Source organism: Buteo buteo, chromosome 13 (genome assembly GCF_964188355.1).
Source record: "Buteo buteo chromosome 13, bButBut1.hap1.1, whole genome shotgun sequence".
NCBI lineage: Eukaryota > Metazoa > Chordata > Aves > Accipitriformes > Accipitridae > Buteo > Buteo buteo.
Genome location: NC_134183.1, coordinates 22305725 through 22327650, shown reverse-complemented (window position 1 = coordinate 22327650; position 21926 = coordinate 22305725). Strand labels below are relative to the sequence as shown.

The 21926-nt window shown below is 44.0% G+C and overlaps 1 protein-coding gene across 1 annotated transcript in view; it reads left to right on the top strand.

Moving 5' to 3' along the window:
• The window catches only part of SLCO3A1 (solute carrier organic anion transporter family member 3A1), a 154170-nt gene that overhangs the window by 86930 nt on the left and 45314 nt on the right, over positions 1-21926 (top strand). The window lies entirely within an intron of this gene.

Sequence of the window (21926 nt, the reverse complement as noted above, 5' to 3'; positions counted from 1 at the left end):
TAACAGCCTGGCCCAGAGAAGTGAAGAGCAGAGTGTGGCTGGGAAAGGGGTGGATGAAGAGGGAGACCAGAATGGTAGCATTCAAGGGAACTTTGACCATTCTTTTGTGCATAGTTTTGATCATGTTGAAGGAGCGAATGTTGGGCTCAAGTACACTGCCTTTTCCTCACTTGACTGGTGGTAATACCCATGTCTTACATAGTTCATCACCAGATCTTCACCTCGGTTTAATGGTGAGGGAAACTGAGGCACAAAGAGCTGAAGCAACTTGTCTCATGTCACCAGTAAGCAATGGGCAGAGCACAATAGAAACTTCTCCTGAACTGATGCTATGAGCTGGCTTGCCCTGCCTCATTCTGTCACTACCTGAGGGAGGGCAATGCCTACACAGAAAGCGAATGCTTCTTTTAGCCCTGTAACCAGTGGCATAAGCAAACAGCTTAGCCATGCTTCAGAGCATTCACACCTCCCAGCCGCAGAGGTGGGGGTCCCCCGCTGCCTCCAGAGAGGGAGCTTGAAAGCAGCAGCACAAAGGCTCCCAAAGTTACTTAATAGATTTTATGAAGTGCTATTAAGCCCCATAAAGGAACTTGTGTTGAGCTGGAGCGTTGTTTATATTGAAGCTGATTGCTGGCATTGCTCCCCCGTTGCTGCATGCCTGGCCAGCGGCTTGGGACAAGGGCAGGGAGGGCTGGCAAATGCCGGGTTTAAATCCGTGTATTCCAGCTCGGTAGGTATGCATGTGTCTGTGTTGTTGCATCTCCTGCCTTTTTTAATCTCATGTTCTATATAGCCTATTACGGTGGTATACAAGCACCCAACAAATTATTTTAATAAGCCAAATATCCAATAGCAGGAGGTCTTTTGGCTGAGCAGGAGTTGGCCAGACAAGGTCTAGTGGTTGGGCATGTTCAGATAGGAAATAAGGGATGCAGGTTTTTATATTGGTTAATATATTTAATTAACCATTGAAACAATTTACTGTACAATTCTCTGTCATAGGAAATCTCTCAGTCCAGACCTAGATGTTCATCTAAAAGAAGTGCCATAGCTCAAACAGATGCTCTGGGGTGATGTAGAAATTGCTAGATGAGGTTCTTGGGGTTTGTGCAGGCTGTCTGGTGTATGTTCATAATGGTCCCTTTTGGCCTTATATGAATCCCCCAAAGGTGCTATCAACTCTGTCTTTTTTTTAATAGCTGTAGTCTTTTTTAACGAGCAAGAGATAATAGTCTAGGAAAGTGCTGTGGAGAAGGAGCAGGGAAGAAGGCAGCAGACACAGCTTTTAACTTTGTGCTCTCTCTCAGGTTTGGGAAAAAACTACCCCATCAGTGGCTGGATGCTGTTTTGCTCTTCCTGATGTGTTTGATGCCCCTCCTTCATCACAGCTGGGCTGGATCTCTCCCTCCAGTTCTCTTTGCCTTCTCTCTTGGGTTTGCACAGATAAATTGCATCCACGCTCTTCTGGAGAAGAGGAGGAGAGGGACAGTATTCACCCCAACGTGGATTAATTTCTCAAATCTGATTTAGCTTTTAGGTCCTCTCCATGAAAGTGTCCTCAAGATAACTGCTCTGATGATAAAATGGGCATGAAAAACTTTCACATGGCATTTTAGGCAATTTGGACCTTTTTTTTTAAACATAGAGTCTTTTTGAGGGTAATAATGCCGAAGTGATACGCTTTTTTTTGCTCCATTCACTTCTGCTTTTCTGTTGCTGTGCGGCCTGGGAATACAATATGCTACTCTACGATGGCAGAGGCTGTTCTTGCAGTGTTCCCATCACATTCAGAAATAGGAAGAACAAGATGTACCATGAACAAGATTATTTTTGTGAGACTCCAGCTTTGCAATTCCAAGTGCATCAAAGATACGTCTCATCTTTGGCATGTTTACGTACATCAAACGAGCTTTGAGGCTCTGCCCATCACTGGCTGTGCAATCTTGCACCCTGTTTCCCACCTTCTTGTTCCAAAGGTGTTTTGCTCCTGACATCCACCAGGAAGCTTGCCTTGGTGGTCCCAGCTAATGTTGGGATGAAGGGTGGCCCTGAGACATCCTCATCTGGAGGGACAGTCTCAACGTCTGGCACTTTTTTCAGAGATAGAAGGCTGATTGTGGAGCCTGTAGAAAGAGGTAGGCATTGCCAGAGGATGGTTTGTGTCTCAGGTGGACCAAATTGCCTCTGAGCATGTTTCTCAGTCTTTGGAGGATGGAGTATCTATAAATTAGATGCATTGCTTATGTGTCTAAATAGAGGGGATGCATCTGAGCTGGAGAGAGATAACAGGTATTTGGCCAATTCGTGGGTCAGTTGTATCTGTGAATTCAATGCAGACAAGTTTCCTTCAGCAGCGAAAAATAAAGAAGTGCTATGGCATTCTTTTTTTCAAAAGCTCTGAGAAAGAGGTTGCTGTATATTGGCATCATCAGTCAGGAGCTGTGGCTGTTGTCCTTTGCATGGGGCTGCCGTGTTAGCGATACACTTGAATGATACGTCTCAGTGGGAGACTCGGACTCAACATGATGGGGAAGATGGCCTCTTCTATTTGATTGTTAATTATCTGCCTTTAATATAGTTCAGGCACTTGAAGCTTTATTTTTAGAGACTGATTCCTTTTTGTAATTAGATATAATGGCAGAAATAGCTGTTCTTTAATGACCCAGTTCTCATCAGGACTGACACTGCAGCCAAAAGAAATGTTCCTACCCTCCTTTGTGTTTCTGTATTCCTTTTTCTTAAAGTCTGGGCTGAACAGACAGATGAGCTTGGTCTGAAAGCTGTGAAGCCCCAAGGAGCTGGAGCCACACTTCTGCGGGGCTCCTACCACTGTGCCGGGCCAAGGCAAGAGCAGAGCCTTGACCTGTTCTCGGCAGTCTGGGTGTATGGTCAGCAATGTCAGAGGAGATTTCCCTTCGGCGTTCCCCTCCAAGCAAAGCACGTGTTATTACTGCACAGTTGCATTGTGCTAATACTGTCCTTAACTGAAGTGTTGCAAAACTCACTACCCAGAGATAAAGCCTAAGAAAGGGTTCATCAGCCCAAATGTTTTCTGACTCTGTTGACCTAATCCATAAGTAGGAACCTGGCCTCCTTGGTTACAAAACATTGCAAATGATGCCAGGAGCTAAGCTTTATCAGCCGCCTCTTCTTAAAAAAGATTTGTTGTATAATGGTGTGTCGGGTGTTATTTTGCCATGATTTAAGGGTCTGGGTCTGCTCATTGATTTAAATATTTTCCAAGAGCATTATGATCCTGGATATTGGGTCAAATTTCTGGCTTGCAAACCTTACAGTTCAGTAACTCACAGGCTCTTTTTAATAAAAGCCCTCAGGAGAAGAGATGTGCCAGGGTGCAGTGAAATATATGCTCTGTTCACAAAGGCGGCAGCAGCTGCACCAAATGATTAATATTTTGTACATCCTGACACTGAAATGCAGGGTTTGGCTGGAGGATCCAGGTATTGTTGTGTCACAACCATATTTTATTACATTTTAAGCTACAGCAACTGAAACAGCACAGTTACTTCCACATGATAAATAATGGAAATAAAAGCTGATGAAATAACAGCCCTCCAAAAGGGGAGAAGCTGCTAGGAGCTTTCAGCCTTCTGATCTTCTGATTTGCTTTGTCTTTGCTTTTCTTTCTTGAGGTAGTTTATGGTATACGGTAAAATGTTCCCTGGAAACTGAATTATATAACTTTCAGCAGTGTTAATGTGTGATGAAATGAACACCGAGCCATTCAATTAACACTGCACTATTACTTACACTGATATACACAGACATATTAATGGCATCTGCATTGATACTGGTTGATCATAAAAATACTGCCATTGTCAGCGGTAGAAATTGCTGGGTGGATGTGCAGAAGGGTTGACATAAGATGCAATAAAATCCTGGTGATGCTGGTGCTCGGCTAGCGGTGTTCCCTTGCCATCTGGGGACCTGCTCGGCGTTTGCAGTTCTAAACCAGCAGAATAAACCTTGGATGGGTACTTTCTATGTTGCCAAGTAGATATTTCAGCAACTACCAAGTTCTTCTGCATTTTTTCCTTTTTTTTTATTTTTAAAAAAGGAGGGGTCAAACCCATGTTCTTTCCAGTCCGGTGGTCCATCTGTAAAGGCTGCACTACTGAGGCTTCAGAGGAAGCACAGGGAGAGCTTGACATTTGTATTAGGGAAAGCAGGAGCTGCATGGGTAAAGAAAAATCTTTGATTCAATGGGATAAATGGAAGGGAACCTCAAACTGCCAAACTCTCCAAATTTCCATGTGTGTGAGGAAAGGTATGAAATCTGTGATAAATATACATGGGATAACTTGTCCCTGATACTTGGTTCCCTACAACACACAAGGGCTTAAGGACAGCTTGAGTTAAGTAACCCTTTCAGATTTTTTTATTTAACATTAAATTCTAATACAAATTTTGTCACATCTTCAAGTTCCTTCTTTCTGAGAACAAGGAACAAATTGTCCTTCTGCATTTAAGTACAAAATCCTGACACCAGAGACATCTGAAACCCCATCACAAAGGTCTTGTATAGCCATAAAGTATAACACACAAAGTAATGTGCTCCCAAAGGCACAGCACAGTTTGTTGTGCTGGCTGACATGCACGCTTGGCAGATCTAGCAGCTCTTAAACAGCTTTTAAAAAAAATACCAGCAGTGCTAGGAGATGAATGAGGAGGAAGGCTCTCTCCAAACCTCCAGTTGCACGTGTCATGTTTGCATGACACCCACCAGGAGTTTATGTTAGCAGATTTATGGAGTTGGCTTAGATTTATGGCAGAGAGACAGAACACGAAGGTCCTGGGGGACAGAGTCAGTTCCTGCCCCAGAGCAAAGTCCTGCCCTTATCAGGGAGCTCTGAGCCAGGTGCCTGGCTGCAGAAGGGTGGTTTGAGCTCATTTGCTGTCAGTTGTGTTCTGTGACTCCGTTAAACAAGAGTATGGGTGCTCCTAGCCAAACCCTGCTGCGTTACTTGGAGTGCAGTCGCAGAAGGAGGGCCAGTTCTTACCAGGGATTGCTGTGCTCCTCTTGCCCCTGATCCTTGGAGTCGTGTAAGAAAAGGCTGGGTTTGTGGGTTTTTTTCCTTTTGTTTTCTTTTGAAAATGTTGTAAAAAAAGAAAAAGGAAGAGCTTTGCAAAAGAGAGAGGTGCTGGCTTTCATCCTGTTTGATCTATTGTAGGGGTGATGTGTGCTTATCTCTGGTAGTGGTGGGACTGGCCCCAAATCAGTTAACAGCTGTAAGTCATTTATGTTGATATTCATCATCTCAGTTCCACAGGTAATGTATTTTAACCCATGCCGTACGTGGATGCTCAGCACGTACTTACTCAGTCCATGCTTTCTCATCACGGCAGCACAAGCTGCACACTGCATAGACTAGAGACTCCACGCTGCGAAACCAGTCACCATCGGTTCAGAAACCTTCTTGGTTTGCATTGACTTTACCTCTATGTTTGATGACTGGTTTAAAAGACATCGTTCAAGTACTTCAGGTTTTACAGGGGGTTCAGTGGTCTACCTGATGGCTTGTTCAACCTGGGCCCTGCAGTGTTGGAGACGAAGCAAGCAGCATTACCAGCTGATTGCATCCCTTTGCACTGCGTTGGTTTTAGTGCTTACAACTTTGCCAACTTTCAAAACTTGACCCCAAGTTTTCCGTACAAAGTGTCTACCTCAGTATTAGATTTTAGGAAGAAAAATAATTTTCAGCGCAAACAGCTGTGGCTCAGTGGTTTTGGTTCAACACATGTTACTTTATCATGTTCAAATAGTAACATAATTCTTGCAGTTATCATGTACTCCCATGCCTTGCAATCTGGGGAGAGATAATTCTGTAGTCTTAGAGGAGTCTTTTGTCATCACTAAGTGTACTTAACTTTGATATCTGAAAGATTTTATTTTGTGCTGAACCTCTGAAAGATTTTATTTTGTGTATGCCTGGTGGAGGTCTGGGTAATGCATCTTCTTCAGAATCTTCATCTGCAATGGGCATGCATGTGCCATGGCTGCAGGAGCTGACAAAGAGGTTTCTTGTTCTTAGTCTTTCCTCTCCTTTCTCAATGGCTGAGGGACCAAGAGCTGAGTCAAAACCGCATTCATCTCCTTCTACAATTGCTTTAGTTTGTAGTTTGCATTTCAACCTAAAAAGCACTTGTTTTTCAGATCTTCCTGCATGGCAGGATCAACTCTTTGAGTGCTGCTTTTTGAACCCAAACCTATCTTGTTTAGTGTTAGATTTGCCTGACATAACCTAGTTCTGACTAAGCTAGATTTTGTTGTTGTTGTTGTGTAAGAACAGAGAAAGGTGGATTTATTTGGGTTTTTTTCCTCATAAAATAATGGACTGTAAACTGATGTGTGCATCTGGACATTGTCTCCGGAATACTATATTTTTTCCTCCAGAACCACCTTGGCATCATGCCCATGTAATTAAGTCAAAACGAGTAAGCAACACGTGCTTTGACTGTGCCATGTGGCTCCCCATTGTATGTGTTACAATGGAGCTTCTCAGAACATGTGGGTTAATTAACATCTTTTAGGGACCTGAATAATAGATAATGGTGCACAGGGCTTTAACGTGTTGGGCTCTAATCAGTTTATTAGAAGACAGATGAAGACAACACAGCAGGGCTGTATTATTCTTGCCTCTAGCCCTGGAAATTAAATTGCATAGCATTTATTTGAAATTAACCAAATGCAATCTGTTTAAAAATGTACTAGGACCCATTTTGTTCAGGTCTATACTTTACTTGTTTGTTTGTTTTCACTGCTTGTGGAGGGGAAAGACAGCCACGTTCAGCCCCTTCTAGTGCCTTGTAGCACTCATCAGAATTGCTTTCTAAAATTCCCCCTTAGCTTAATCAACATTACAGTCTGTACCCAAGCAGCATTAATTAATCAGTTGCAAATGGCAATTTTGAAGATGGCAGTGGCAACTACTGTTAGCAATCTGCAATCAGCTTTTGCTGCCCACATGACAGGGATGGTACAAAGGAGCTGTGAGTAAGCAGCAGGCTTTTTGCTCTTTTTTTTTTTTTATGTCAGAGGTGGAAATCCTGCTTTATTCTGTGGTTGCACATCTCTGTCTCCACAGGGCAGAATCCAGTGGTGGGAAGGACAGGCTCTGGCAGTTCGACACTCTTCCATGTTGATGAGTGAATCTTCTTTTCTTCTTTCTCTGCTACATTGCAGCATGCTCTGCACAAACTAGAGGCCTGTCACATTGTCTGCTGTCCCACGTCTGTAAAGCATTCCACAACTAGATGGAGATACCTGAGCATTGACCTACACCACCTGTCATTTTAGGATAGAGACTGCTCTGCAACGTGGTGGGTAGCTGAACTGCTTTTAAACTTGCCTGATGCATGCAAGAACCTCACAAGCTGAGAGCCAGGTTTTACTTTCACCATTTATTTTGCTTTGGAGATCAGTTTTGTGACCCTTTGCAGGCTGCAAGAGCAGGGATACAAGCACTGGCAGGCTGGAAGCCAGCTGGAGCAACTGTGCTGTAGTCACAACTTTGTCACAGCCCTGTCTGTGGTGACAATATCCTGAACTTGTGCCCTTGTCACCCCATCACTGAGATGACTTGCAGAACCTGTGAAGTATCCGGTGGTACCCAATGTGTCCTCATTTACAGGGTGTCCAGTGACAGCACTGAAACATGAATCTTTATACTCCTAAGAATAAGAAGGAAAAATGCTTTCCCTGCAATGTTTTGAAGGGCTTTATTAGTTGGCAGTCCATTTTTTAGGCCTTTTTGTATTGGTACAGAGCCTCTGTGGATGACCTGACTTTCCATCACCGCTCGGCAGGCTGACACCCTGGCTGGCTGATGCCTTAGATGGCAAACTCAAAGCTTCTGCTCAAAATCCTGGTGCTTGCTGTCTTTATCAGAATGCGGCAGCGTCCATTCTTGAAGGGCTTTAGTGTGTTGAGTGGAAGTGAGATGCCTTTGTCACAACAGTGGGATGAAACGGGAGCTTTCATCCAGGGGAGAGAAGAGAGCATGGCTGGAGGGTGAGGAAGTCTGTGTGATGGGGACAGATGGATCCTCAGCTTGGCTGCTGCTCTCCTGTCCTTGTAGGAGAAGCAAAGGGGAGATGCAGCACAGCCAAAAAGGACAGTAACGTGGTACCTGGCACAACATGTGTGAGATGAGATGTTTGGTGATGGAGTGCTGGGGGGAGCCCAGAAAGCTTGGCTTCTATCATCTCCTCTGTCGTTTGCCAGCAGTGGGAAGTGAGGCAGGTATATTTGGCTCAGTTTCTTCTGTCTTCAGAGGGAAGAAAGGCAATATTTTGAGCTTTTTTGAGATCAAGGACTGTGGTATGTGCAGTCCCTGAAATGAGTGTTATTACTAAACTGAGGCCACAGAGATGTGACCTTTCATAGCCTCTGCTGTGTCAGCTGCAGTTTATTCCTCTAGCTGGCATATTCCTCTAGCTGTTATTTAGGAGATACTGGCCCTTGAACCCGACAGGCAGAGTTGCTCATCTGATTCCTCCCTAAACCAAAATGAGCCAGGTGACCATGAGTGGTATAAACAGGTCTCTGCTAATCTGGTTCCTCTTGACTCGAATGAGGTAGAATACCTTTGCATCAATGGCTTAGGCAGCTGGCCTGCCCTTACTGCTTGCAAAAGAAATAATGAGAAGTGAAAAGGGGGCACGGCTGCACTTGAAAGGGCCTATTTGTCTGTGGCTCAAGTCTTACAGCACCATTTGTTACTGCTGTTGGGCAGACATGGTGGTGTGGACATGGAGAACCAGCTACTAACCTGTCCTTAAATAGGCAGGGAAGTTTCAGTGCAACTCCTATACTGTGAATATGGCTCCAGGTAGCTGGAAACAGAATATGGAACTATCTGCTCTCTTCTTTATTCATGCCAGCTCTACTTTTTCTTACAATGACAGGTAAAGGGAGAGGAACTCGCATTCCCTCCGCCCACAAAGATTACACGGGGCCCATAGGCAGCACGAAGTTACTTTTCTGAAATGACAGTACCTTGTTCACATATATTAACTTCTTTTGCCTTCTGCCTCTGGATTATTCACAAGCCAGAAAGTATGCTGCATAAATACCAATAGTGAGTAATGAGGATTAAGTGTTACCTCTAATTCCATCATTATGAATATTTCAGAACTTCCTGTTCAGGCTTAACTGCTATTTTGGTGCAAAAAAGGCAAGTCTTGGAAGTTGAGCTGCTGTTGGCTGTGACATCATAGCACTGTGATTTGGGTCTGGCGGGACACATATTCCCGAGAGCTAAGCTCACTCAAGCCTCTTATGTAGATGTGTCTGAGAACCTCTGCATTCAGAGAAGCACTTGTTAGTGAAAGGGGTAGATTTTTAGTATGCAACAAATGTGATTTTTCTTACTGCTGCTGCTACCTTTTTTTTTTTTTTCTCTCAGTTTGCTTCCGGAGCTACAAAATCCAGATCCTGAGCCAGTGTATGAGTTGAGCAGAAGTTTGGGGATCTGTGGCTTGGTTCCAATTCAGGAATAGTCACATATGAAACTTGGGATCAGACAGGGAGTGGTACCAGTACTCCTGGCAAGGGAAGGAATTGATATGTGGTCTCCTGGAGGCAGGTGAGGGAGGAATACTCTGATGCCTGGGTTAGGAATGGTAATGCTGCCTCTTTTTCCTTTGGCAGGTTATGAAGTACATGTTTGGCATAGGGGAGGTTAGGTATTTTTGATCACGGTAATAAAACAAAACAAAACAAAAAAATAGTCCTCACTGGGAATTTTTTCTGCAAGTGCTGGCTTGAGAACATCCGGGAGGTTTGGAAGTGCAGTTGCTCATCCTGAAGGGTTTTTCAGATCTCATACTCACCCATGACAAAAGTTGTGAGAACAGTGATATGAAAGCAAGCTCACCCATGCAAAGGGATGGGCTTTCAGTGCCCATCTCCAGGGGCAGGTGAGGAGATCCGTAGGTGTTGTATCGGTGGTATGCAGGATATCTCTCATCAAGCTCCTTTCCCCCCCTTTCAAACACATTAAAACGTTTCTCTACCTCTGACACTTCTGTGCAAGCCCAGAATTATTTCCAGTGTCCATATTAAAGAGCTATAAAGGTTTGTGGAAAAGCTTGTCTCCTCTGCGCACCAAGAGGTGACCTGTTTTTCCTCCACATTATCTTCTCTTGCTGTGACAGGACAACAAGCGCTTTCCTTTGCAGGCCATGGTGGAGAAGAAATGGCACAAAGCAGTGGTTCAGGGGCTGGGGCTTTGTTCGCTGCCTGCCATTGCTAAATGGGGTGGTTGCAGCACGTTTCTTATCAAGCAGCATGCAGAAAGCAGGATCAGTGCTAGTGAGCAGTCAAAAGGCAGGATTAAACATACCTTTTGCAGCAGCGCTTGTGTAGTGTTGTCACTTCAGGATGGATGAAGGACCCTTTATAAACAGCATCATAGATCTATGTGTCCCCAGAAGGGTTTTTTAATTTCAGACTGTGTCAGTCAGCACCTTTTTTTGTATTACAGCACCTGCCGTTGAAAGGAATAGTAGTTTTCACACACAACACAACGTCAAGTACACTTTTTTCCTATCTTCCTTTTCTCTAGTTCCCTAGTTCAATATTAACAATGAGCATAAATGCTCAGTTTTGCATAGTAAAATTGTACATGTGGACATCTGAAACTTATCCCCTTACAAAAGCCAGGAGGAACAGTGATAGGATGGTGATAAAGTAGATGTGACCCAACACAGCTTTGCTGTGATACTGCTGAGCAGCGATACACTTTCCTGTAGTCATGAAATAAATGGACTCTAATCTGTTTGGACTCTGCAAATTGCATATTGCCAAACTGTCCTTCGTGACACACACTTCAGTTATCATTCCGAATGGCTACTATCCCCTATTAGTATTACATGGTTAATGGTCATTCAGCAGGAAAGAAAACTTTTCTCTTTCCTAAATGGAAAGGTATAATAATTTGCCTGAAGGCTTCAATTAGTGCACTGGAGACGAATACAGTCCATGATTTCAGTGCCCAGGTAATTTTCTTTAGACACATGCCCTGCTGCAGTCTTGTGCATAATCTTGCCCAAATGCAATGATGAAATGATTAAAACTTTATGCTACAGCCTCCATGTTTGAGGATGTTCATAAAGGTCATTTTCAGATCAGAAACCCCCTTGGTCATCCCTGCACCTTTCAGCCAGGAAAAGAAGACACATCATGTTTGCACAGTAAAACTTGCAGGGTGATTGCTAGGTTGTGTCTGCTGGACTCTTCTCACTGGTGATTTCCTGTAAGGTTGATTCATTCAAATTGAGGTGTTTTGCAGGATTGCATCAAATTTGTCCAAATATTCAACAGAATTTGTAAACATCATGTCATTTGGATGGAGGCAAAAGATTTTTTTAATATAATGTAATAATGAGATGAAACAAACTCTAGGTAGCTATTTTTCCCCTCTATCAATGCATAATGCTTCAATAATTTCAGTGAAGCATTTTGGGAATGTTTCTTTTAGCAAAAAAAATCACAAGGTCTGATGATTTGTCTCGACGTTGGACTAAAGGAAGTATTTCCACAGGGACAGAGAAATCTTTTTTTTTTGCTGAACCTCTTTGCCAAACTTCCCAGAGAGAAACCTAAGCCTCTAAAGCTGGGAGTTGTGTGCTTTACTTCTGGTGACACTGCGTGCACTGAGGAACCACCACAATGTTTGTAGGTGTTTATCTCCATGGAATAGACTTAACCTGATTAATTTGTGGATTTGACCATGTAAAGGAAAAAAGTGATGAGAGGAACTAACTTTAACTGCTTTTAGAGTTGCAGCTTCACTGAGAAAAAAGAGTGCCAACAGGATAATGTAAAAAACCTAGTCCCCTTCTCCTCCCCACAGTTCAGGTTACACTGACAGAGGCAAAGCACAGCACTTTCTGGCAGACGTATGCCTGCTTTGCAAAGCAGAAATGATCACAATAAATACCGAGTGCTTTCTATGTGTCCACTCTGGATCCTTTTAAACATATTGCTAGCTTTAATAATAAAAACATTCTGGGAGAACAGAGTGAAAGCGAAGGCAGAATGTTCCCCTGAGATGGCCATTTCATTGGTGATGCTTTACCACAAAACTAAGTTTGTAATTCTCATATATCATATCCCCTGCAGGATGCGGATTTGGTGACATATGGCAGAGTATCACATTAATTTTTATCAAGATCCTGTGGGTAACTTTATTGAGGTCTACTCAGAGGGAACCTGCAAACCAGCCCTAGCAGTCTGCCAGCTGCAGCCTGAGAGGCTGGGAAGATGCTGTGGAAAGCCTGGCTGGAGAAATCCTGATGGCTTTGAAGGAATGCAAGAGGTGTCAGGGAGCTTAATACAGCCTGGACAGTATATACTCATGACCAAGTCTACAGAAAAAATCTGCCATTTGAGTGGTCCTAAATTGGGATAAGTTGCTGGGTTTTAGCTCCTGTGCAGAACATCAGCAATGTTGTTAGTCATATTACCTTTAAAACTTGGTACCTGTGGAGAATAGAGATTCATACTGACTGTAATTGTGATTACTTGCTTTGGGACTGCAGTTTTGTGAAGGTGTTGGGCGTCTGTGTCCTTTCTGCCTGTGATGTGTGCCAAGCTCTTGACTTGTTTCTGTGCTTGATGGCTGAAGGTAAAATTAAGACCTGATGCTTATTAAAAGGAGAAGGACATACACTTCAATGGGAGACTGCACAAACTATGAGAAGGGACCCATCAGGGCAGACTGTAAAGTATCTAATGTGGAATCTGAGCATCTCTTGATAGTGCTGGAGAAAAGAGATGTAGGATTAGGATCCTGGTTCCCTAAAACGCTGGGAATATCCTTGATCATATCCCTTAGGCTCTTGGTGCCTCAATCCTCTGTCTTCTCTGGTTTAGTGAAGAAAACACCTGAAGAGCGTGATAGGCAGTGACAGGAGCCTCTTACTTCCCTTCAGCAAGAGAGAGAGTGAGTCTTCTTCGTGCAAGGCTTGATCCCCCTGTGTCAGGAACCATCGTTTCTTTTTAGGGAACTAGGAGATGGTAAAAATTAGAGGGTAGAAATTAGAGGATGGAGGAAATTAGAGGCTTTGTTTGGACTGAAAGACCTGTTCTCCTGCCAAGGCAAGCTTGCTATGTCTGCCAACCCACAGATGAACTTCTGACTGTGCTTTGAGATCTCGCTGTGATACCACATAATAAGTATCTACAATACCTATAAATACAGACAGCATCTGTGGCCAGGCTGTTGCTACTTGACCTTTGGAGCTAGCACAGAGCTACTGCTGTTCTCCATGACCACATATTCATGCCAGTGATAAGAATTTAGGATGTTTAAGACCACTACTCTCTGTCAGATATAAATGAGTCCATGAAGCCAATGTTTGTTAGGAGGAGGTAGTCAGAAGGCACGCATACACCTGCAGAAACCCAGTGCTTTCAAGCCTGTCTCATCCCCTGGAGCCAGCTAGAGCACAAGAAGAAAATGGGAGCTTGATACTTGGCAGGTGGAAAAGACCCCAGATTTTTACAAGAAGTTTTATTTCCGTTTTTGGCCATTGTTAGCATCGGGTTTGCTCATATCATATCAAAGCTGCTCAATCCCAGCTGATGTGGGAACAGCGGGGACAAGGCTGGTGCAGCCTGAATATTCACAAAGGCAAGTACCATTGTACAAAATCTCTACAGTTTCAGACCTTTCAAATTTCTGTCTTTGTTGCTTATGGCATTTCCCTGTTCTCCTTTCAAGCCTACCTCTCCCTGAAGCCAGGCTGGTAACATAAGCAGAAAGGATGGTTCTTGCAATGGGTTTCAACAGCACATTAATAACTAATCAAGGCTGAAATCATAGCAGGTGGTTAAAAAGGGCCTGTTGGTCATCGTTTTGAGCTCTGGCAGAAAGCCTGCCCTGGAAAATGTAATTACTGTCCAAAAGAATACGACAAACTGCCAAAAATAATAAAAGTGGATCATCATCCAAAGCCACACCAGCTGAAACATGTGGCAGTTTGCACGGGCCAGCCAAGTGAGATCCTGCAGGGCTTGGCGCTCACCGGAGCAGGGCGGGAGACAGCGGCTCTGCTTCCTGCAAGGTATTGAGTTTTCATGGAATGGGTCTTCATTCCTCTTCATGGAGGAAATGTGGCAAATTTTGAAATTTTCCACAACAGAATATTTTGAGAAAAATGTCTGAAACATCAGTGTTTTTATTACCTCTTCATTTTTTTATATGGCTATATAGTATTCAATATGAAAATTAATCACATAAAAGTGACAATGTTTTTTCAAACCCCCAAATAATAACGTGTTCCATTTTGAAATTCTGAGGAGGAGCATTTTCAACATCCTGTCCTTTTTTTTCCCCCTCCTGAAAATGAAAATAAAGATAAGCAGCCATAGTCTCATAAAGCCTCCTGACTTCATCCGCTGCATTTTTCCATTGGCACAGTGGTCTGTCAAAGGCTTTCTGACCAATTTCACTTACCAGGACTTTGCAATAAAGATAAACCTTATGAAATGATGATATAAGAAGCAGGCGGCTCTATCTGCTGGTTTGGCAATTGCTGTTTCCAGCCTGCTGTCACATGCTCTGTAGGATTCCTCCCTGTAGCAGTTCTTTCAGCTGGATTATTTTAAAAGTGTGAGTATCTTAACTTGAATTGCTTTGCAGGACTGGGCTTGGAAATGCCAGCACTGGCAGTTTGGCTGGCAGGACTTGCAGCATATGGGTGGTAACAAGCTCTGTAAACCTCTTAATCCAGCTCAGGTCCAGCCAGAATAGTTCAGTTGTCTGAAACTAGTTTCATTTTCTGAGTGCTTACCTATGCAGTCTTAAGGGGTTAACTTCTTCCAGGAGGTGATTGCTGGAAGCAGGGCAATAAACAGTCAGAGAAATGAGAGAGTCCCCATGAATTCATTAATAGAGCCATGTTGGAGATGGGCAGGAGCTAGTGAGTGACACTACCAGAGTGACTTTAGGAATACTACTCTGAGACACTTGCAGTTACTCGGTTGGGTGCAACCCCTTTTTTGTCTAACCAGGATGAAGGGATGCTTACAAAGAAAAGCAGCTTGAAGCTGAAGGTTTGGGAATTAAGGGGCTTGTATTAATTTTTTTTTTTTTTTTTAACCAAACCAACTAGCAAAAAAACCCAAACAAACCTGCACCTCCACCCTCTTGAAAACACAAACCCCATCAAAAAGTAGCAAATCCAGAGGTGGACATCTCTGAACAAAGTGGAAATTGGGCAATTATCACTAAGCCATTATTACTTCCAGGAGAGTGACCTTGCAGAACCACACCAGCTCCTGAAAGGTCGCTGAGCACCCGAGGAGAGGAGGAGTACAGGAACAATTTTGAAGGTCCTGTTTCGGTAACAAGAGGCTATCATGCACCTTCCTATATGCATCCTACTTGGCCCACTAGGGTTGCTTCCCTCAGGCAAGGGCTACCTCCCACAGAAGACCTTTAACTGGGCCATTCTGATGCATTTGGTTTTAAATGGGATATTCAGGTGCTTTTAATTCACTTCCAAACTTAAAAGGCAATCCTAGGTCTACTGTGGGAGAGAATTGCTGTCTTCTTCCAGAGCCTCCATCCTATCCCTCTCCTGGAGGGCTGGAAAAGGGCTTTGTTTTTATCTTTCAGCTGTGGTTGTGGATGCTTAATTAAGGGAGACTAGCCCATAATGATAGCAGCAGCTGTTCTCTCCCCTGGGGAGAAAGAGACTCTTCATGGACAGGGTCCTCCTTGGCACAAAGGAAAATATTCTTATGAAAGCAGCACTGGAGAGGCTGGTAGTTCCCCATGGCTTCTGACTTGTAAGAAACTTTAGGAAAATGCCCACGTGGCCTGTAATTTTGGGAAGTGGAGGGAAGGCTGGGCACTAGGCATGAAATGCTGAATAACATTCTATCAGGAACATAGTCCTCTGGATCCAGCCTCCAGGGTTTGTGCTTATAATGCAACCGACTGCTAGAAATTATATTGGAAGTAATCTTAGATTGGGGGATTATCCTGCATCCAGCCAGCCTCCCCATCCCCCAGACTAGCATCTGGCATCCCTCAGACTTCAGCACATGGGGTGAGTGGAGGGGATATTTGGAGGGGATTGTCAGACAGGGCCAGCCCCACTGTCTCCTCTGAAATGTTTTGTGGGAGCATAGTGCTGTCCCACCCATAAATAGTATCTATTAAGACTTCCCAAACTTCTCCTGCTGAGAAGTCTGCATAGAGCCTGTTGAGAAGTAAGATTGCCATGAAGCAAAGCACATCTGGAGCCACAACCCCGCACTGCGCACAGCGATCCATGCAGATGGTATGGGGAGACCTCAGCAGACTCTGGCCGCTGTGCCCGCGCAGCAGGTGGAGCTGTGACCCGTGCATGGCCAAGGGCTGAGCAGCCCCTGCAGCGAGGGACCTCGGAGGGAGGAGATGGGTGGAAAGAGGTGCAAGGATCCTGGCATCAAGCCATGGCTGCTCACTAGTAAAAGTCTGGCAGGTCCCAGGCTAGCACCCTAAATGTCTGGCCGTCCTCTGTAAGAAGCAAACGGTAGATTTGATCCAAAGCCAGTTAAGGTCAGTGCAAGAGTTCTCATAAACTTCAGTGAGATTTGGGTCAGTGCAAAGAATGACTATTGTCAAGAGCAAATACTTTTTTCTAATGGCGTTTGCAATATGAGGAAGCAGAACAACAGAGGTTTTGTTTTTAATTTCCTTTCCTTCCTGACGGCTCAGCCATTACTAGACTAGATTAAATCTATTCAGCAGAGGGAAGTGAAGCACTTTCCTAAATGGTTCATACAGATAACTGTTATCAGCACTAGGTTCCCAGCAACTTGCCTGACGTCACCGGTGATTCCCCGGCCTCTCCAAGCTTCAGGAATTTAGGATGGGCTTACCCAGTACTAGGTGCCTGTGAGTCATCCTCCATCACTCCGCATAGTCTCTACCTGAGCAGCAGCTAGGCAAAGGGAGATTTGAAGAGACATCACAAAAGATGTGAGAACTGGTTTTGCTAAAAGTGAGAGTTCTGCTGATGACTTTTGGGAGGACAAGGGGTTGCCCAGACAGTTCTTGGGAAACTGTTGCTTTTCGGCCACTCTCTTCTTCCTGCTTTCCTTTGCAGAGGAGTAAACCATATATTATGTTGCTCTTTAATTGTCCTGAGTTTTTCCTCCCAGACTTTTTGAAAAAACATGAAACAAAGGAGGGGAAAAAACAAAAATTAGAACAGCTAATGTTCCCAGGGAGATGTCAGCTGAGCTGGCAGCCCTGGCGCAGGGGTGATAGGGACTGCAGGGCAATGGGAGGTTTTCCTTAGCACAGAAGTGCCTGAACAGCAGGAATACGAATTTTCGTCCTGTGTTTCAGGGATATGGATTCCGTTGCAGGTGCTGTGTTTGGGATGGAGAACTACACATGTATATGTGTGTAACAGCTTGAGCTGGGAGGAGAGGGGAATTTGGGGAGCTGCAGGCTGTTGGGGTATTGAGCACCATTCACCACAGACTGAATGAGTCTGTGTCCTCTGACCTTGGAAAATACCTTCTCTAGCTGATGCTCAGAGAGAAGACCTTGAAATCCCAGGTGCTGTCAGTACAAGGAAGAACTGGCAAACACTAAATTAGAAGCATTAAAAGGACTGGAAAGGCAGCAGTGGTCCTCTGCTGCTGTCAGGCGAGAGGTGGGAAGGAGTGGGGAGTTCTGCAGAGAAAAGCCTTTCAAATGTCAAGGCTGGCATGGAGGAGGTCCAATAGGGAGGAAACAGAGCTGAACTTTTCTTCCTGATGGCATCATTGCTTAGAAAAGCAGCAAGCTGTCTGTATTGACATAAAATGTCAGTTAGAAATGGAACTCGACTTTTTCTCTTTTAAGGTATGTAGGATGGGAAAGGAATATCCCCAAGACCAAGGTTAAAGTGAGTGGGAGGTGGTCCTGGCAGCCTTATCCTCAAACAAATGTGTTACATCTGTGCTGAACTCAGTGCACAGCTTAAAAAAAAAAATAAATAAAAAAGGAAGGCAGTGTTACACCAACCTCCAAACTGACAAATGCCAAAATTCACATTTTTCAGGCTCTGAGATTTACCCTGTATGTGTGAATAGCTCATTGTACTCTCGGTCGTATGATCTGTTGAGTTTTTTTCCTAGTGTATTTTAGCATATAAGGAGGATGGGGGGTGCTGGCTGTTACAGAATTCAAGTGATGGAGATAAAAATGTGCAAGAACCTCAGATTGTGCTTGCAGGTGGGGTAGACAGCTTGCCCAAGCAGGGGACAGAGAGATGGGACGGATTTTGTGCAGTTGTCTAATGTATCCCTATACTCCTATGTAGGATCAAAACCACCCAGTGTTAAATGAGAAATTGGTCAGCAAACTCAGAGAATTGCAGTCCTGTAGAGAGGGAAAAGTGCCCTGGAAGTGCATTTCCATACTAACCTATTGTTGGCACAATTCCTGGGAAATAACACAAGGAAATCTGTCTGCCTTTAGCTAAAGTGGCACCACAGATTTGGTAAAACAGGTGTTTGTGTTTAACGGCTGGGAGGAGATGAACATAGCTCACAGGCATGCGACTTAAACCCTTTAAAAAAGTGTACTTGGCTTTTAAGCATATTTTTTTTCTTTCAGAGTTTCTTTGGTGGCTGCTTCCCAAGGTAATTAGCACGGAGAAAATTTGCTTAAAAGGCAGAAATCGCTAGTTCAAGCCCACAGCTATGGCTGGCATATTTGCACCATACATTGTAGGTGTGGAATCGGTGTCTTGTGGGCTCGTGTATCAGGGTGTATATAGCCTGCCCTGGATTTGTACGCTATAGTTAGGTATGTTCTTACACCCGCTACACCCGCTTCTTAAACTGAGTTGGCTTCTTCTCATGTGATAACAAGCAAATTTTGGGGACAAGAATGTGAGCCAGCAGGGTAGGTGGAGCAAGTGACTTGTCCTTACATTTCAGAGATTGCTCAGCAATGGCTTTTTGTGATACACCTGACTGGACAGGGCATGGGTTTTGGTGGGGTTTTTTGTTTCTTTCTTTCTTTGTTTGCCTTTTGCAGAAAGTGACGGAAAACTGGACTCTTAAGCTCTCTAGTTTGCCTAACCCAGCCTGAGTCTCTAATCTCTTGCAATACATTCAAACTACCTGTAAATCCTTTGGAGGAAGAGATGTATCTTTTATGAGCATTAAGCAATGTGTATACCTTCAAGGATGCTGCTTTATATAAATAACCACCATGAACATAAGTATTTTGGCAGAGTAATGGAGACAGCATTGTACGGTGCAGGGAGATGTATTAAATCACTACGTGGTGCGTGTGGTTTTGTAGGCAGGGTGTCTGACCAGGATGCTTGCATGGACTGATGCGATTCTGCAGGTTGTTTATATGTAGAGTGTATGTAAATATTAGGAGACAGGGCGTCAGAGTGATTGCAGCTTAAGTAGGAAAACACTGCTACAACAATACCACTGCGTTCATAATCCTCCATGAGTGTTCACTGCTTTAGTTAAATATGCAGAGACTAATGGAGATTGCTAGTGGATTAGTCTCGTATGACTGGTGCCAGTGTTTGATTAGCATAAGCAAATTTCTTCTCCAGCTTCCCATTAGTAAGGAGAGAAATGCAGCAAGCAGTCCCTCCCACTGCCTGGAAGGGTACTGGGATGCTAAGGAGGAAAACTGTTCAGGATTGGGGAACAGTTTGCTCCCAGTGTCAACTGGTGGGACCAAAGTAATCCCAAGACTTTTGTAGTGGGAGCACCCCTGTAGTTTACCTTGCAGAGCTCCCAGATTGGCTACTTTAATTTTTGGTTTGCTTGCAAATGCAATTTTGAGGGTTGTGGAGCTTTTGTCATTGCGTGATTTGTTTCTCTGCAATCTTGTTGGTGATCCTATTTCAGCAGCTGAGCAAAGCAGTGACTTAAAGGCCAATACAAATAGGGGGCTGGGCTGGGGTTTTGGTTGGTTTTGCTTGGGTTTTCTTTATTTCTGTGCTTATCAGAATGAGGGCACAAGCCAGCTAATGGGTGTGGTTTTGAGCTGTCAGAATTGCACCTAGACATTATGGAAAATTCGGGGCTGGACGCTGAGCTTGTGCCCCTAATGCAAAAGTCCAATCACTTTTTGTGCTGCTCTGCAAACATTATGTGTGTGTATCAGAATCTCCTGGGACTGTCAGTTGTTGGTATAACATTGATCCTTTCAAATGTAGCCTTGATAGTGCTGGGGACAGGGATTTGCTGATAAAACAAACTTAAGGCTTGGTAATAATTGAAAATGCAGGGTAATTCACCGGGCAAGATACCTGCTTATAGGAATCAGATTTCATCTCAAAGTCAGCAGACATTTCCTTGGAGAAATCTGAATTCTGATGGAAATCAATATTTAAAGGGACACTGGTAGTCTCGGGAGAAACCTCTATGTAACATATCTTCAAGTCCTAGCAACCTCTTTAGGGATTAACATCTGAATGATAAATATAGGCCAGAACAAAGAACGTGCTGTGAAGAAAGGCCACCTCCATGAGCTCTCTCTGCAGCCCTGCAAGAATCACATTAAAAGTTTGTTATATCTGTAGCGTGGGTGCATTTTTTTTGTGCCTTTTGATAAGTTAGTGAACCCCCCCCCCAACCAGCTTTAGATACAGCCATTAAGTCTTATTAGACACAGGTCTAAATAAGTTGTTCTGCAGCATTTCCATACAGTGGTGAGTAGCTTGCATTAAAAAAATAAATCTTCATGAAGCAGGAGCTGATTTTACAGGCTGCAGACAGTGGTTTGGTAAATTGATGGAAAAGTTTGATAGTAGAAAAGGGGAAGAAGCTGATGGGAGATGTCCAAGGCTGCCTGATTACAAACTAGGTAATAATTTATTTCACTGGCTAAAGGCAGGGCAATCAAATACTGAACCCCTCTATGGGCTTCCCATCACAAGTGGTCCCATGGAAATGGGAGAAGTCAGATTCAGTCCAACACTTCTGCTTTGCAGGGTTGCTGCTTGCTGGAGCTGTTTCACTGGCCAAAAGCAGCTGCAGGTCCAACAGTGAGAAATAGGATGTCTCAGGACAGTGCTGTCGGTTCTTTTTTCCAGGTGGTGTATTGCACACACAAATGCAGGCAACAAGCTGTTAGGTGGAATCAATGAGAAGAGCTCAGAACCAAAATTCAGATGTTTGTTGTAACACATTTTGTATCCCTGATTACTAAAGCACTGCATAATATTCATGCATCTTGCAACACTTCACAAGGAGGGACTGGCCTTTGTTAAAAGGTGGAAAAATTATGAGATGCAGCGAACAGTCCTTGGGAAGGTCATGACTGAGCAGGGAATTCAGTCTCTCTCTACCTCAGCAGTACCAGGACATCCTTCCCAGTCTTTGGCATCCCTTGAGCAACCCTAAATAGATATCCCCATCTGAGGGCTCTACTCTTTTGAGCTCCTGAAAGCAAAAGTAATAAATAAAATGTGTGCTACTGTACCAAAGGGAGAAAGCTCCCAACCTCTTACCTCCTCCCCACCCCATCTCATACCAATACAGGACTGGGACCGCTTTGATCCCCATCAGAACAAAGACTAAACATTAAAGTGAATTATCCCAAAGTTGCTCCTCATTAATCGACAGCTGCAGGCACTTGGAAACATCTGTCGGGATTGTTTGAACATTCCCTTCGCTTCAGTGGTTGCACTGAGGAAGCAGAACGAATCAAAACATGCCGTTGGTCCAACGCCACCTATTCAAGTTTCCTACAGTCAATCGCAGCGGTGCAAATAAGCACGAGTGATAAGGGAGCAAGAGGTGGTGATGGGCAGCTGGTTGTGTAGACAAGGAGTTGAGCAGCAGAAAAATTGATGTCTTTCCATGGTAAATGAGGAAAGCTGTCTCCAGGAAAGCTGGGAAGGAGGCACTGGGGGCTGAGTGTTGT